This window comes from Haliaeetus albicilla, chromosome 19 (assembly GCF_947461875.1).
Source record: "Haliaeetus albicilla chromosome 19, bHalAlb1.1, whole genome shotgun sequence".
Classification (NCBI taxonomy): domain Eukaryota; kingdom Metazoa; phylum Chordata; class Aves; order Accipitriformes; family Accipitridae; genus Haliaeetus; species Haliaeetus albicilla.
This window is the reverse complement of record NC_091501.1, coordinates 14,342,842-14,359,794: the sequence shown is the minus strand read 5'-3', so window position 1 is coordinate 14,359,794 and position 16,953 is coordinate 14,342,842. Positions and strand designations below refer to the sequence as shown.

At 45.8% G+C, this 16,953-nt stretch overlaps 1 long non-coding RNA gene across 1 annotated transcript; it reads right to left on the bottom strand.

The window, feature by feature from the left end:
* Nucleotides 1–11,682: 11,682 nt before the first annotated feature.
* On the bottom strand, nt 11,683–16,420 carry LOC138690086 (uncharacterized). The gene is made up of 2 exons (XR_011328889.1): nt 12,958–16,420; nt 11,683–12,528 (listed from the first exon to the last, which is right to left on the bottom strand). It is a non-coding gene; the product is annotated as an uncharacterized lncRNA (long non-coding RNA).
* Between the last annotated feature and the right edge of the window lie 533 nt (nt 16,421–16,953).

Sequence of the window (16,953 nt, the reverse complement as noted above, 5' to 3'; positions counted from 1 at the left end):
CTGGCATCCACGACTGCATACAACCCCAAATGTTCCTCTTCCACCAAACCTGCAGTTACAGCAATGAACTGGACCAGAATCACTGCCCCACTCTGCTCGTTGTGCATGGCAAGGCCAGCGCCACACAGCCCACATATGCCGGTGAATTTTACACACAAGCTCACTTGTGGTCAGCTTTCTATTTTGAGCTGACCAAAACAGTTGAAACAACGTTAATCCCTCGGGGCAAAGCATACATCAAGGTTTAAAAGAAAAAGCATTTTGAAGCAGTCCAAACACACACAAAAATGTACTCCATTGTACAGCGTTGGCCCATCTCTGCAACCGGGGAAGGGCTGACACCACCCACGGAGCCTGGATCAGCTCCTTCTCCTCGGGGCTTGGTTTATCTTCCAAACACAAAACTATTTTCCTGACCAAAACAGACAATAGAAACCTTTTACGTGCTGCTTCGCTCTGTCCTGTCCTCACTTCACTGCTTAACACTCTCTTACCCCACAAAAACCACCTTCTCACTGAGTTGCTCTCAGCACATTCTAGGAAATATCTCCTCTCCGCAGCACCTCAGCTGGGTTTGGTGATGGAGCAGGACTGGCAGCTCCTTGGACCTCTAAGGGACATATCATGAGTTATACTCCTCTTTTTGGAAGATCACCCACCCAGCAGTGGATTCAGCAAGGGAATAGCAAGGGCTGAAATGCCCCATTTCCACTCAGATCATCAGGTACCGATGCTCGCTTAACACCTGGCAGAGAAGCTGCACAGTACTCAGGGCAGCTGGGGCTGTACCCAAGCCTCTCTTCATGGGGACATGGACTGTGTCCCTGGTCACAAGGGGCCCTCAGCCTCTCATCTTTGCCAGCCAGTGCTTGGCATTATGCAAGATTTTGATGAGACGTTTTGGGCAGCATTGTACCATGTGCTGCTGCTGGATGCAGAGGGGTTCTTGCTCCTGTTGTAATTTTCTACTACTGCTTTGTCTCCAAGGCGGCACTTCATCTGCAACCTGTGTGCACTCTGCCCTCCATCCTGTGGAAAGTTAACAGGAGAAAAAATCAGATATTTTCATCACCCCACCTCCCTTCCTTCCCTGCAGGTACCTGGTCTTTGAATCCAGCCCTTCCTCTAGTCCCTGGGCTCTTGTCCCCTCTTCACTTACATTTGCGTGATGCTCATTGACTGGACATTTGTGTCACCTTTGAGTCTCTGAGTGCCTCTGGACTGTAGTCAACATGGTCACCAGTGCTTGCTTAGATGTGAGCTCACTGCACCATTGGCCATTCCACAGCTGTGCCACCCCCAGCCTCAGGCAGTCTGTCTGGTCACCAGAGTTATTCAGGGTCCACATGGTGCTCTGTGCTACTGGGAATTTATAATTAGTTTATACCAAGGACTGCAGCAGCTCAGGATTAGTAGGAATAGTTTAAATATTTGACTGCAGTGAAAGTTACTTCCACTATGACCTGGGAACTGTGTCTCTTCATCTGTGGCACTCCACGTCAGATGGAGTATTATCCGCTTCCTCAGGACGCCTCTTGTTCAAAGGGCAGTCCTTTTGATAAATGACCCTTGCATAAAGTAGGCATGAAAGCAGCCCCCCTCTTCCCTGAAGATATTTTACCCTACCAAGGTTTGATGGGCAGAGGACAAGCCATGATAAGGAAGAGTATCACAGCTGAAGAGTGAAGGAGCGAGCAGTGTTCCTTGTCTACAAAGAAAGAACAAGTGAAAAAGAAACAGGCAGAGGGTTGAGCCAAACAAACCCTTTAGATACTGATTTACTTCTGCAAATGATCCTTCTTTCTTCTCTGTTCTCGCCTGCTGCCTCGGTTTCCACCCCCCAGGTCCAGGATCCAGGCCCCCACCGGTACCCACCAGATCACCACACACAGGCTGCTGGTGTCTCCCAGTGCTCACGTGAGGTCTCTTTCTCAGGGCCCATTTTTCTATTCAGACACAAATTAAAGGCAGTATAGGCTGGCTTTGGACTCTCTCAGGCAGGCCCTTCTGTCTCAGCAGCTTCTTTCTTACAGAGAAAACCATTAGACTTTTTTTTTATTTGGTATTATTTATTTTGCCGCCAAATCTGGCTTCAGGAATGGCTGATGAACTACTTTAACATTTCAAACAATCAATTTTGGACAGAGATCAAGCAAGAACCTGGATGGTAAATCATTGGGAAGGTTATTGATGATGACAGCCAGATGGTTAGAGAGGAAGACTAATATCAAAGTTACCTCCAGCATCTTGGCCCCGGTGACCCATGAAGCAGCATTTTATGCAACCACCAGCTCCATCAACCAGAGGATCAGATATGCTTACCCTGTGAATAAAATACTTTGGAAAACAGCTGTAATACTCACCATCCTTTGATCTTTCTACTGCCTCCCAATATGCTTATTGCTACTTTAAATCAATCCCCTGATGACTTCTCAGGGAAGGGGGAGACTCTTGTCCTATAGTCAATGTGTTATACAGACACCCTGAACATTTCTGGTTATTAAACACCCTCCAGCACATTTCTTTTCCAAGAGGGAGTCCTGGGTTTCCCTGTAAATTATGGCTGAGGTAACCACATTTCTGCCTGCGTAAGAATTTCCATTGTCATTCAGTAGGAAAAATGCCTCTTCACTTCCCCGCTGCAGGCCTGCAGAGAAGCACAGCTGGCACTGTGAAGTGGCACCAGCCTCCTGCCCAAGAGGTGACGGAATGATCCCTATATATGGTCTGAAAAGTGTCTTGGGAACTTGCATGAGGTAAGGGCATGGTCCTACGCTGGCACATGTTCTTATTACATGGATAAAGCTTCTGTAGCTGGTAGCAATGAAAAGAAAAAATTACCAGAAAGATTTCCCATAAAAAGTTCAGTAGAAATGCTTTCAGATTTTCCGATCTTCAGGAAATATTTGAACCCTCCCTCAAATTATGCACTAGAGAAGAAAACAGTAAGAAAAGACAAGGATTTGGACCAATTTGGGTCTGTAACAGGACACAGAATTTTTATAAGCTATTTTTCATCACAGTATATTTTCAAACCTCCCCCTCTCATCACTCCCCACAAAGATGTGGAGACCCCACACTTTACAGATATCCTCTTGCTAATTTTCTGACTTTGCTTCTTTGGTGCTTTTGGCAGAAGCAAGTGTAGACACAGTGCTGGTTTGGATTTTAGGGTAATACCTCCATTTTGTGTGGATTCACCTGCTGCATTTGAGGGTGTTGCACACCCAATAATCTGCAAGGCTCAGGTTATTCTGCTTTGCAAGGAACCAAAAGCAAAGGGCACAGGACAGGACAATCTGGCATGAGCCAGACAGTGCTGTTATCAGTCCAGAGATTCTCACAGGTTTCCACAATGCAGAAAGGAGGGGGAGATATGAGGTGACAGACAGAATATTAAAGCAAAAGGAAGAAGCAAAGATCCTCCCCAAGCACTCCCTCACTGTTCCTCTGCAAATAAAAAAGCATGTTAATAAAGGAAGAGCAAAAATTCAAAATTCACTTTGCAAACAACTAAAGAGAGCTCTGGAAAAGGACAGGGTCTATGGAAGCCGAGCTGCACAAGAATCATGATAGAAAGATAAGCGTTGGAAGGAAAAAAGGCTGCGAAACATAAGATGGCAGGGAGAAACAGAAACTCAGTCAAGATTAGAAAACATTTTTATTATACTTGGCATTAATAACACAAGCCCTCTAACTATGGCTAAGATGTAGAAGGAACATCTGTAATACTCCGCTGTACATTATCATCAAGAAAAAAAGTAACCCTGGGAACACGATGCCCCCTTGCTGCCAGCTGCCTGCTGTGCCAGCGCGGCTTCCCACCCTCCTCGCCCTACTCCTGGTCAAGCGTGTTTTCAGAAGAGGGCCACTGGGGTCTGGGGGCTGGAGCTGGCTGCACCGTGAGGCCTTGAGAAGGGAGAAGTCAATGTCCTCCCCTGGGGACAAGCCCCTGCTGATGGGGAGTGGTGGACACCCCCTCTTCGGCGAGGGGCTGGAGCCACAACTCCATGACACCAGTTGCAGGTTTTCAGTTTTAGAAACAGTCCCTGTTGCCACAGGGGGCAACGCACCATCAGCACAGCGTGTTATCCAGCAGTGCGACGCGGGCACACCACGCATTCACACGTTCAGCGCTTCGGTTGTTTCAGACACGCGTGCACGACGCATGCGTACATGCACACAGGGGAAGGACCACAAATAGCAAAAGCAGAAAGCAGTGGTGGACCATCAGCATCTGTCTTTTACCGTGTGACACCTATTTCAATACGCACTCAGCAATACGGTTGAGATGATTACCCAGCCAGCAACCTGTGACTTCTCACACCCAGAGAGACGCTCCTTTGCTGTAATCCCCGAGACTGCCAGAGACAGTCTGCGATGACTCAGAAATGGGACTTGTGTAGATAGCACTTGCAGTGTAAAGATTTCTAGTTTTACAGGCTAAATCATTACCTTGGCATTTCCCTCACCAGAAGTGCCGGCCTCTGCCACTTCAGCTAGCGGAGAAGAGAAAGAAGAGAGGTGGCAGTGCCACGAAATGTGGGAGAAAGTAGGGAAGAAGGGAAGGACAAGGAGGAAGCAGCCTTTGGTAAGGAAGGACGTGGCAGTGACCTCCCCTGGGGTCTGTGTTGGCTGTGAAGCTGCTGCCACTCACCCCCCAGCATCAAAGGGCCCGAGATGGCTGCACCGACCCACTGAGGGGCTCCCAGCTTTGCTAGCCATGCGGTAGCCACCTACCGAGCTCAGGCCTCTGTCCCATGCCGTGCCCATGTCACCTGGGGCTTGTCAGAGGTACAATCAGACCTTCATTTTGCTGTGAAAACCCACTAGTGACCACTGGTCTTAACTGCAAAGGGTACAGCGGCACTGGCAAAAGTGCTATGCTAAGAGACACCTCTGCCTATGACCTGTAATACCTTTGCTAAACAGGAATATCACAGCTTTAAAGATGCTTTGAATGTCCTCCCAAAGCACACAGTCTGACTGGGAAACTGAAGAACCTCTCTTTCCTATGCATAGGGACTTTCCTTCCATGTTTCCAGCTTCCCAAGAAGATGCAAAGCGTGAGATTTCAGTCACAACATTTCCACGCACAGAGTATCAGTCACCAGTCCAGAACTTTGCGCATCCTGGGCATCGTTGAGGGAAACTCACACCTGAACAAAGCAGCAGCAGCCATTACTGCTGTACTTCCACCTGGTAAAACAGATTTCTTGCAGGGGGACGCTTTGGTGTAGAATATACTAAAAAGAAGGGGGTTTTGCTTTTAATGTTTCACTTACAAGGAAAAGCTTTGACTGCTTTGCATTTCAGGGCTCAGTAGGCAATTTCTGGACCAGGTAAATGATGAGTGACTGGTATTCTCACCCCGCTCTCTTCCTTTCTCTTCCCCAGCTGAGGAAGACAGTATGGAGGATCCTGCACAGTGGTTGAACAGAGGTCTGACAAACGCAGGGCCAAGTACATAACAGAGACTTTCAAGTGGTTGTGCTGATGCAGTAATTTCATAGTTTGCTCAATTCCAGACTTTAACCTCAGTGCCAAGAATCAATGCCACATAAAAATGAAGTCTAAAATAAATTTTAAATACACACAGAGAGAGAAATGCAATACAAAACATAGCTAAAAATAAAAGAGCAAAAGTAAGCAAATAAGGAATGCTCAAAATGGGCATGGCAGTTTCCTCTGGATCAAAATTAAGACTTAGTTACCACCCAGTCTAGTGAACCTGGAGTGGATCTGGAAGTCATTAAAGATTTGGAATTAAAAAAATAGAGTTGAAAAATTATATTTAAGTTTGGTTACTAATTAAAATAAACTGCAAAAATAACAGCAATGGGCTGCCAATATCATTTGTACTTCTATACTGCTTCCAAATACCCTGGGCAGAACTGCACTGTTTAGTCCTTTGAAAAAGTAGAACATTTGAATAAAAATGCATAATCAAGTTTAAGACTTTAGAAACAGCGGACAGGAATAAAACCGTGCGCTGTATGTTCTGAAGCTCAAAAGCCAAGTACCAATTGCATTAGCTCTTGATGTTTTAAATGATCATCGTGGTACTAACTCGATCTCAAGCAGCAGCAGGAGTGGGGCTGCTCTGGGAGTGGGAACAAGCTGGGGGTGACCCCTGTCTGGGCTGTGCCCTCACCACCAGGTACAGTCCCAGGGGGCAGGTTGGGGGGCTGCTAACCAGGTCCATTGGCAGCCCCGGGCAGGGCAAGAGATCGACCACGTCCGAGTCCACGCAGAGGGTCCCGCCAGGAGCAGGAGGAAAGGCGCCAGACACGAGGCTGGAGATGAGGCCACCGGCAACATCGGGCCAAGATCCAGCCAGGAAACAGGGCAGAGGCAAGGCTGAAGACCTGCATGCCTACAGCACGGCTCAGGCTCAGGCTAGACCTGGTGCCCAGGCTGGATCCAAAACTGAGCCCCTGGGCCCACAAGCAAAGGGTGCAAGGTTGGGGTCTCAGGTGCCAATTCATATACCATCTTAATTTATCCATCTTTTGGCCTTTCAGCTACTGAGTGTATTGAACTCCATAAGGTGCCTTTGAACACGTATGGAAATGTCTTTAGGTACATATTTTTTTTCTAAAATGGATGTTAAGGATACTAAAAAAGAAAAGCAAAGTACATGAGGTTTTTTCTTCTTTTTTTAAAAAGCACGGTCTGAACTAAACTGGGTCCTGCCAGCTACCAATTTGCTGTAGACAATTTGGGCTGTGACTCCCTCAGATCAGCCAAGGTCAGAAAGAGCAGGACAGAGCCCTGATGAGAGGTCTCCCAGAGGAAACCCCAGCGCTGGCAGACCTGGTGACAGTGATCCCCAAGACAATCTGGACCAGAAGTCCAAAGAGCTTCTTATGGCTAAGAGATTGGCTCTTTCACATGAGATTAAAGACGGAGCTTGTGGTCCGTGAAAGGATCCCTGTAGACATTTGGTGACAAGAGAAATCTTTGCCCCAATTCCCATTTCCCCCTGGCAGGACTCCAGTCAGCACAAGAGAGGCAGAGCTCCCAAGCTGCTGCTTGATTTTCAGTGGGACTTGCATTTCAGAGCATCTGGGCCTATTGTCTCTTCCTGAATTCTTTTTGGTATTTGCCCTACATATATCATACATCCAGCTTAGCCCATGCTGAAGATACCATGTGAACAGTCTCCTCAGATGCTGTCTTGGCACTTCCATTTCCAGGTCAAAGTATCAGCTAAAATGGTCTTGAGTGGTCTACAGGGTAGGTTTGATTCCAGGTTCATCCGACCATGTTCACATACAAAATAGTTTAAGGGAAGTGAACGTCCTCCAACATAAAACCTTCAAAGGGCCAGGGATTCAAAAAACTGATCAGATGACTGGTTCATTTTTACTCAGGAAACTATCATATGTTTTAAAAAGCTCGACAGACAGTCTCTTTTGCCTTCGATAAATTATTTGCTCTCTTGTACATTAGCTATCCCAAACATCTGCTCAGTAGCTGCCACCCCACTGTAACACCTTGCTTTCTTCTCCACAGGAACTCTGTAAATTCACTGTCCTTCCCTTGTAATCCATCTTTCCTATTACCTCTGTCAAGGAACCACTTGAGCTTCTTTAATTCACTCACATTTTCCCAGGCACAGCTAAAAGCCTTTGGTTGTGTTCATGACAGGAAATGACTGGTTATCTGTTAGGTAAACTGACGAATTAAACACCAAGAGCTTCCAGGACAGTTTTTGGTCTTTTAAAAGCAGTTCTCAGTCCAATCCTATTGTCCTGTTTCCTTAATGCAATCAGAGCATCTTTGACCTTTGTCTGAACCCCATGGCAATGCTTAAAGACCCTACCAGGGGCAGCAGGGGTCACGAACAGCACAGATCTTCACAGGGTTCCCACCAACTCCTGTAGTTCAGCAGAAGGCTCTGGTGGTCAGATATTTTGAAGGCTTCTCCTTGCTGTTTTTCACCAGAGTGTATCCATTCCTCTTCCAGGGGTTCAAAAAATCAGCAGTCAGTCACTTTGTTTTACGCTGTCTGTCTTTTGCCCTCTGAATGCATTTATCATTGCCTCAGAGGAAAAATAATACTTGGTTGTCAGATTTCTACAATTTCTAATTAGTCCAGAAGTTTTCCCCATCTGTATTCCTTCCCTCTGCTTTTCTGTATCGATTCCTTAGCTCATAAAGGCAGATCCTGAGCAGATTTTCTGATTTCCCTTAGGCAGATTTCTGATATTTTTATCTTTTTACCTGCAAAGGTTATTCGGCTCACTAGGTCAGACGTGCAAATCTAACATTTTTGATGACAGCATTAAAGATGACAGGGTTCATGACAGTCTACAGGTAAGAATGTGGAAACCCCTGAATCAGGCTCATATAACCCAGGGACATGTAGAATGAGAACATGACATTTTCACTACGAGCTGTGAAGGTCATGCAAGGCCATCAAACCCTGGAAGTAAGTGAAAAAGCCATGATCCTTAGAAATAATAAGTAATGACCTCATTTACCTCCACTGTGATATCCACAGGGACTGTATCACTCACAAATGAACTAAACCAGCTCGTAGATAGAGCAGTGAAGTGATCTAATGGCTAGTAATAATAAAAATAACTATTTAAAATGGAAGAAGCCAAGAAGCCCTGTCAGTCTAGAGCTGCATGGTGAGACAAACCAACTGCCTGACCTGAAATTTGGCCAAGACAGGACTCCAGGACAAACACTACAGCAAACGTCACCTGGGCATTACTCAGCATTCACTGGCAAGATCTTGGCTTTTTGTCTCTCCGGAAAAGCAGGATTTTAGCACCCAGTTACAGTCAATAGTGATAGAATCGATAGACAGCACAATGTACTGGACTGATATATTTCCTTCAGCATGGTCCTGAGAGTCCTTCAGGCCAACAGTGGACCAGTAGACCATAAGACCATCAATACTTATACCAGACAGGCTCCCAGTGCCACATTGTGTGCTGGGGAAAGGGGAAGGTAAATATGGGTACAGACTTTCTTTACAATTGCTTCCAACCCTGGCACCCCAGAATAAAAATAAAATCTTATTGTTCAAGAAAACATTAAAATGGGACTGTGCAAAAGAATTGTACCAAGGATATTTATGAGTGCAGAGCACCGTATAGAGGGAACAACTGGATCAGGCCCTCTGTAGATGGCTATGTGAGTTGCTCACTGTTACTCTGGCATTTAGTGCTGGACCAATAAACAAGGCAGCCAAGGCCACGCAAAAACACTGAGATAGTCTCTGTAAGTACTGTATAACTTTGGCCTTAACAGGCACAAAATAGTACTGACATCTTTTTATGGGGTTTTTGTGGGGGAAAGAAACTTCCCTTATTAAATCTTTTTTCAAAATAAAGAACTGTTTTCACTTAAAAGCAGAAAATCCTGTCAGCCATGGAAGCCCTATGTCTTCAGCTTGTATGTTTTCAGAATATATATTTTTTTTTAATATATGGTGTATATATATCTATTACATGAGCCTAACCAAACTCAGAAGTAATAACAGGAGTTTTCAAATAAAATTAGGAAACTTCTACCCAAAGAAAATGGCACTTACTGTGCAGTCAAGTGTCCCTGCTGCTACCATGCTACATAGCCATCACATCTGGTTGAAATACGCACACCATGTTGTCACCACTCCATAAACCGCATGCATGCTCAGACAGAGCAAAAGGGTCTCGGTCATGCTGCTTCCAGCCTGGTCATGCATGGCCGGGGTGGGGGTCAGGCAAGAGGTGGTGGATGAGCTTGGCAGCAGTTTTGGGCACCTTCACCTCATCTCACTGGCCACGGCCACCAGCCACAGCCGGGATGACGGGGACAGAGAGAGTAGGCTGCAACACCTGGCAGGACTGTGGGGCACAAGCTGGGCTGAAGAGAAACCAGCAAGGTGAGGATGGTACCAGGTGCAGGTCAGGCTATGGGGTGCACCACGGACCACTGGGTCTCACCCAGAGCCCGTTGGAAAGAGCAGTTTTCCTCCATGACTATCAAATGGGAGCCCCCAAAAACCTCTCAGAAAAAAATACCATGGTGTCTTTTTTCCCCCTTCTTTCTGCTTTCCACTCACAGTTTTAATGAATGTATTTTGAAAAGAGAAAGGGAAAAAGAAAGGGGGGAATATGCCATGAGATGTGTCTGGCAAGGGCTAGACAAGATGGTCTCAGAAGTAGAAAGACAAGGCAGGATGGAAGAAGGGAGGGGCAAATCCTGACCTCTCTGAGCTTAACAGGGGTTCAGCAGGCTCCAGAGAGGGTCCTGGCATACCCGCTCTCTGCTCTTCTCTCATCAGTGCCCAGCAGGATGTGGCCCCTCACATAGGCCTCAGAGACAGCTTTATTGCATTAAAGATCTGTTAGCTGGTGCCCTTGTGTTCCTTCTTTTATAAAAGAGTAATGCATTTGGCTGCTGAACAAGAACAGTAAAGATGGGTTGTAACAGATACAGTTAAAGTACTTAATCAACTTTTTTCATTTTATCTCTTCCCCCCAATTTGATTCACATAACAAGTAAATCCACCCACTGAATATAAACACAAATAGATTTTCATGGGAAAGTTCATTAAAAAAAAACCCTCATCTCTTTTAAAAATAATTTAAAAGACATGTCAATGAGCAGCTGTAAGCTAAAATCACTATCATTCTTACTCTTCCAACAAAACCAAACCTAGAATCTTCCTGGGTAATTCCCGTCTTTGCATAGGTCAAATTCATAAATTATGTTACTTTTCCCCAGGCCCTCTCCACAGCCAAAACTAAGCCAGGATAAGCAATAAATTTACTCACTAGATGGAGCAAGAGTATCTAGATAGTAGAAGGTATGCCAAAGTACTATAATGTGTCTCAGAACTGGGACAGCGCAACTTCATTTGCAAGCCTCAGAAAACCACGGACAGACTTCTTGTCTTTTAGGCTTATGCCAGCAATGTCAGTGTCATGCTTAAGTAGCTGAGCAATACTCGAAAATTAGGGGGAGTCCCCTGGGTAGTACTGATATAGTGAAGCTCTTCAAATTGAGAGGGGCTGCTGACACCCATTTGTTTCTTAGTTCCTACTCTCAAGAATGCTGTTATTGGGAGCTTCAGGTGACCTTCACAAACCACACTCTCCTACTGTCTTTGTTTCCCGAGAAACAGTAATTTTCAGTGGGAAAAGCACTTTTCTTCAGAGCAGTGCGCTGTGCAGGGCTTTCTCCCTTTAAGTTATTAGTGGTACAGGCACACCTCACATTCTGCAACCCCATGGCAGGAAGCTGCCTTGGGTTTTGGCTTGAAAGCATGAAAGACACCTCTATGTAGCCATTGTTCATCCTCCCTTGCAGGAATAAATGCCATTCTCAGTCATTAATAAAAGTCCTCCTGGGTATTACCAGCACAAGAGGGTCTAGCATGGATTAACATCAGTTCAGAGCTAGGTAAGAAAGCTGGAGGAGTGCAGTGTCTCTTGGGATAGGAGCTACAGATGCTGGAGTGAAATTTTCTGCAGGTTGCCTGGCAGCTGCAGGTTAGCGTAGGCAGTTAAAGCCACTGATGGGGCTTATTCCTGATTTCCCGCAGCATTAGACCTATGGCAAAGTGTCATGGTTTAACCCCAGAGAGCAACTAAACACCACACAGCTGCTCAGTCACGCCCGGTCAGTGAGATGGGAGGAGAGAATTGGAAGGATAAAAGTGAGAAAACTCATGGGTTGAGATAAAAAGAGTTTAATAATTGAAATAAAATAAAATAATAATAATAATAAATTGTAATGAAAAGGAAAATAATTTTTAAAAAATAAAAATAACAGAGAGAGAGAAATAAAACCCAAGACAAGTGATGCAAATGAAAACAATTGCTCACCACCAACTGACCGATGCCCAGCCAGTCCCCGAGCAGCAGCCCCCTGGCCAACCTCCGCCTAGTTTTATTGCCGAGCATGACGTCCTGTGGTCTGGGATATCCATCTGGTCAGTTGGGGTCAGCTGTGCCGGCTGTGTCCCCTCCAACTCCTTGTGCCCCCCCAGCCTCCTCGCTGGTGGGGTGGGGTGAGGAGCAGAAAAGCCCTTGGCTCGGTGTGAGCACTGCTCAGCAGGAACGACAGCGTCCCTGTGTTATCAACACTGTTTTCAGCACAAATCCAAAACATAGCCCCTTACCAGATACTATGAAGAATATTAACTCTACCCCAGTCAAAACTGGCGCATTCTCCACCCTTTATTCCATACTGTTTACCTCATGCTCAGGTCCCACATTATCTAATACATCCTCATTAACCAACCCCCCCCCCTTCCCATCCTTTGATATAATACACAGATATCATTCCCTTAGTCTGTGGACCACCCCTATAAAATGTCCACAAAATGTCCACTGAGTTCATTTAGTCCATGGCTTTGGGCTCCACCTGTTACGGTGCTCACTCCGGACAGGAGAGGTGGTGTGTTGCGCGGAGTTATCGGGCACCAAAGCCAGCTCAGGTCGGGTCACTGCTGCACTTGCACTGCTTCTTGTAAGGCTTGTCCTCCATTGGTTCAGGTGGTTCCTGCTATAGTAATTCCTGTAACATACAACTCAAATAATGGGTTACAACAATTTAAAGGTATATCCATTGCATTCCCAGCCCCTGGTCCCGTTGGACTAGGCCTTAAGTTTTAACACTGCAATGAATTCCTCCTCTTGCTTTTAGTTTGGCAACAGTGAGAGGTTTCTGCTGTAGTACCTTTGACGTATGGCAGTCACAGCAGTGGTGACCTATAGCATCATGTAATACTGCCATCATACAACTGAAAACATGTATTATTTTCACCCAGGATTAAATCACCTTGAGGTATACATTGGACTCCCCCATCCTTCTGCATTACCCACCAAGTGCACCCAGGTCCTTGAGCAAAAACAATCCCACGAATAGCTTTACCCTTTCCTGAGGAAGTAATAACCCAGACTGTTTTTCCCAACCAGTTCTTCATATGTACCATAAGGATCTTACCTCCTTCTACAGTGCACAGAGGTTTTGACTGGGCAGGGCCAGGTCAACTGGCAGATCCTCTAGTGTTAACTAGCCAAGTGGTTGCTGCTAAATGTGTATCCTAATGCTTGAATGTCCCAGCACCCATTGCTTTCAATGTAGTTTTTAACAGTCCATTGTATTGTTCAATCGTCCCAGAGGCTGGTGCATGACAGGGGATGTGATACACCCACTCAGTGCCATGCTCCTTGGTCCAGGTGTTCATGAGGTTGTTTCGGAAACGAGTGTCATTGTCTGATTCAATTCTTGCAGGGGTGCCGTGTTGCCATAAAACTTGCTTTTCAAGGCCCAGGATAGTATTCCAGGCATGGCATGGGTCACACAGTATGTTTCCAATCATCCAGTAATCAATTCCACCATCGTAAGCACATGGTGCTTGCCGGGGGAGGTTCATGGTAGTGTGATATAATCAATCTGCCGGGCTTCCCCATATTGATATTTCAGCCATCACCCTCTATACCAAAAAGGCTTCAACTGCTTACCTTGTTCAACTATGGCACACATTCTACCTTCATGGATAACCTGTGCGATGGCATCAATAGTCAAGTCCAACCCTCAATCACGAGCCCGTTTGTATGTTGCATCCCTTCCTAAATATCCTGATGTGTCATGGGCCCATCGAGCTATAAATAGCTCACTCTTACGTTCCCAGTCCAGATCTATCTGAGCCACTTGAATTCTAGCAGCCTGGTCTACCTGCTCATTGTTTTGATGTTCTTCAGTGGCCCAGCTCTTGGGTATGTGAGCATCTACATGACATACTTTTACAATCAGGTTCTCTACCCGAGCAGCAATATCTTGCCATAATTCAGCAGCCCAGATGGGTTTACCTCTGCGCTACCAGTTGCGCTAATTCCATTGCTGGAGCCACCCCCACAGGGCATTTTCCACCATCCATGAGTCAGCATAGAGATAGAGCACCGGCCATTTTTCTCATTCCACAATATCTAAAGCCAGCTGGATGGCTTTCACTTCTGCAAACTGACTCAATTCACCTTCTCCTTCAGCAGTTTCTGTGACTTGTCGTGTAGGACTCCACACAGCGGCTTTCCACCTTCGATGTTTTCCCATAATACAACAGGATCCATCTGCAAACAGGGCATATTGCTTTTCATTTTCTGGCAATTTATTATACACTGGGGCCTCTTCAGCACAGGTCATCCCCTCTGGCAACACCCCAAAGTTTTGGCCCTCTGGCCAGTCCTTGATCACTTCCAGGATTCCCAGGCGGTCAGGGTTTCCCGTTTGACCCCATTGCGTTATCAGTGCGACCCACTTACTCCATGTAGCATCAGTTGCATGATGCGTAGAGGGGACCCTCCCTGTGAACATTCAGCCCAGCACTGGCAATTGAGGTGCCGAAAGGAGCTGTGCTTCAGTACCAACTACTTCTGAAATGGCTCAAATTCCTTCATATGCTGCTAATATTTCTTTTTTCAGATGGAGTGTAACAGGCTTCCAATCCTCTATATTCCAAGCTCCAAAAGCCTCGAGGTCAACCTCGAGTCTCTCCAGGCGCTTTCTGCCAGAGGCTCCAGGTGGGGCCAGTATCCCTGGCTGAGGTTTAAAGCACGTTTTTCACATCTTGTCCTGTCCGGATTGGCCCAAGTGCTACTGCACAAACTATCTCCCATTTAATTTGTTCACAGGCTTGTCGTTGCTCAGGGCCCCATTCAAAGTCGCTCTTCTTCCAGGTCACTCAATAGAGAGGGCTTAAGTTCAGACTATAACCTGGAATACCCATTTGCCAAAAATGCACGACACCCAAGAAAGTTTGTGTTTCTTTTTTGTTAGTTGGTGGAGACATAGCTGTTATTTCATTGATCACATCCACTGGGATATGACAACACCCATCTTGCCATTTTATTTCTAAAAACTGGATTTCCTGTGCAGGTCCTTTGACCTTACTTTGTTTTATAGCAAAACCAGCTTTCAAAAGAATCTGGATTATTCTTCTCCCCTTCCCAAACACTTCCTCTGCTGTGTTGCCCCACACAATGATGTCATCAATATACTGCAGGTGTTCAGGAACTTCACCTTGTTCCAGTGCAGTCTGTATCAATCCATGGCAAATAGTGGGGCTGTGTTTCCACCCCTGGGGCAGTCGATTCCAGGTGTACTGGATACCCCTGCACGTGAAAGTAAACTGTGCCTGCACTCTGCTGCCAAAGGGATCGAGAAAAACATGTTGGCGATATCAATTGTTGCATACCACTCAGCTGCCTTTGACTCCAGTTCATACTGGATTTTTAGCATGTCTGGTACGGCAGCACTCAGCGGAGGTGTGACTTCCTTCAGGCCTCGATAGTCCACCGTTAGCTTCCACTCCCTTAGATTTTTGCACTGGCCATATGGGACTATTAAAGGGTGAATGAGTCTTACTGATCACTCCTCGACTTTCCAGTTGCCAGATCAGCTTACGGATGGGAACCAGGGAGTCTCAATCTGTGTGATATTGTCACCACCAATACAGAATTTCTGTATTTCCTCTACAAAAAAACCTCTCAGAGGAAGAAGTATAATTGTTAATTGTCTCCATGAGATGGTACCTGAAGTACAATAGTGGCTTCAGTACAGAGCCCAAATACCATATTAAGCTCAAGGTCACCGTTTTAATAACAAATCTCCCAGGCAAAACATCACTAATCACTACACAGCACAGCAAACTGCAAAAGCCAACACCAATCTTTAACATGTACAGCAAAAAAACCAGCATGGCACAGATCAGATAAACTAATATTGAGAACAGATGAATCAGTATTGTGACCTGCAACTGTTATCCCTTCTAATATGCTCTGGTCAATCTGTTATTATCTCAAACCCTTCGAGACCCATGTTGGGCACCAAAAAGGACTGTCGTGATTTAACTCCAGCTGGCAACTAAACACTACACAGCCGCTTGCTCAATCCCTGCCCCAGCAGGACAGGGAGCGAGAATCAGAAGGGTAAAAGTGAGAAAACTTGTGCATTGAGATAAAAACAGTTTAATAATTGAAATAAAATAAAATAATAATAATAAATTGTAATAAAAAAGAAAATTTGAAAAAATTTTAAAAAAAAAAAACAAACAACAAAACAACAGAGAAAGAAATCAAACCTAAGAAAGACAAGTGATGCAAATGAAAACAATTGCTCACCACCAACTAACCAATGCCCAGCCAGTCCCCGAGCAGCAGCCCCCTGGCCAACCTCCGCCTAGTTTTATTGCCGAGCATGACGTCCTGTGGTCTGGGATATCCATCTGGTCAGTTGGGGTCAGCTGTGCCGGCTGTGTCCCCTCCAACTCCTTGTGCCCCCCCAGCCTCCTCGCTGGTGGGGTGGGGTGAGGAGCAGAAAAGCCCTTGGCTCGGTGTGAGCACTGCTCAGCAGGAACGACAACGTCCCTGTGTTATCAGCACTGTTTTCAGCACAAATCCAAAACATAGCCCCATACTAGCTACTGTTGTCCTGGTTTCAGCTGGGATGTAGTTAACTGTCTTCCTAGTAGCTGGTACAGTGCTGTGTTTTGAGTTCAGTACGTGAAGAATGTTGATAACACTGATGTTTTCAGTTGTTGCTCAGTAGTGTTTAGACTAGAGTCAAGGATTTTTCAGCTTCTCATGCCCAGCCAGGGCACCTGACCCAAACTGGCCAACAGTGTATTCCATACCATGGGACGTCCCATCTAGTTTAGGAACTGGGAGGTGGGGGGGCAGGGAATCGCAGCTTGGGGACTGGTTGGGTGTCGGTCGGCGGGTGGTGAGCAATTGTCCTGCGCATCATTTGTACATTCTAATCCTTTTATTACTACTGTTGTCATTTTATTAGTGTTATCATTATCATTATTAGTTTCTTCTTTTCTGTTCTATTAAATCGTTCTTATCTCAACCCAGGAGTTTTACTTCTTTTCCTGATTTTCTCCCCCATCCCACTGGATGGGGGGGGGAGTGAGTGAGCGGCTGCGTGGTGCTTAGTTGC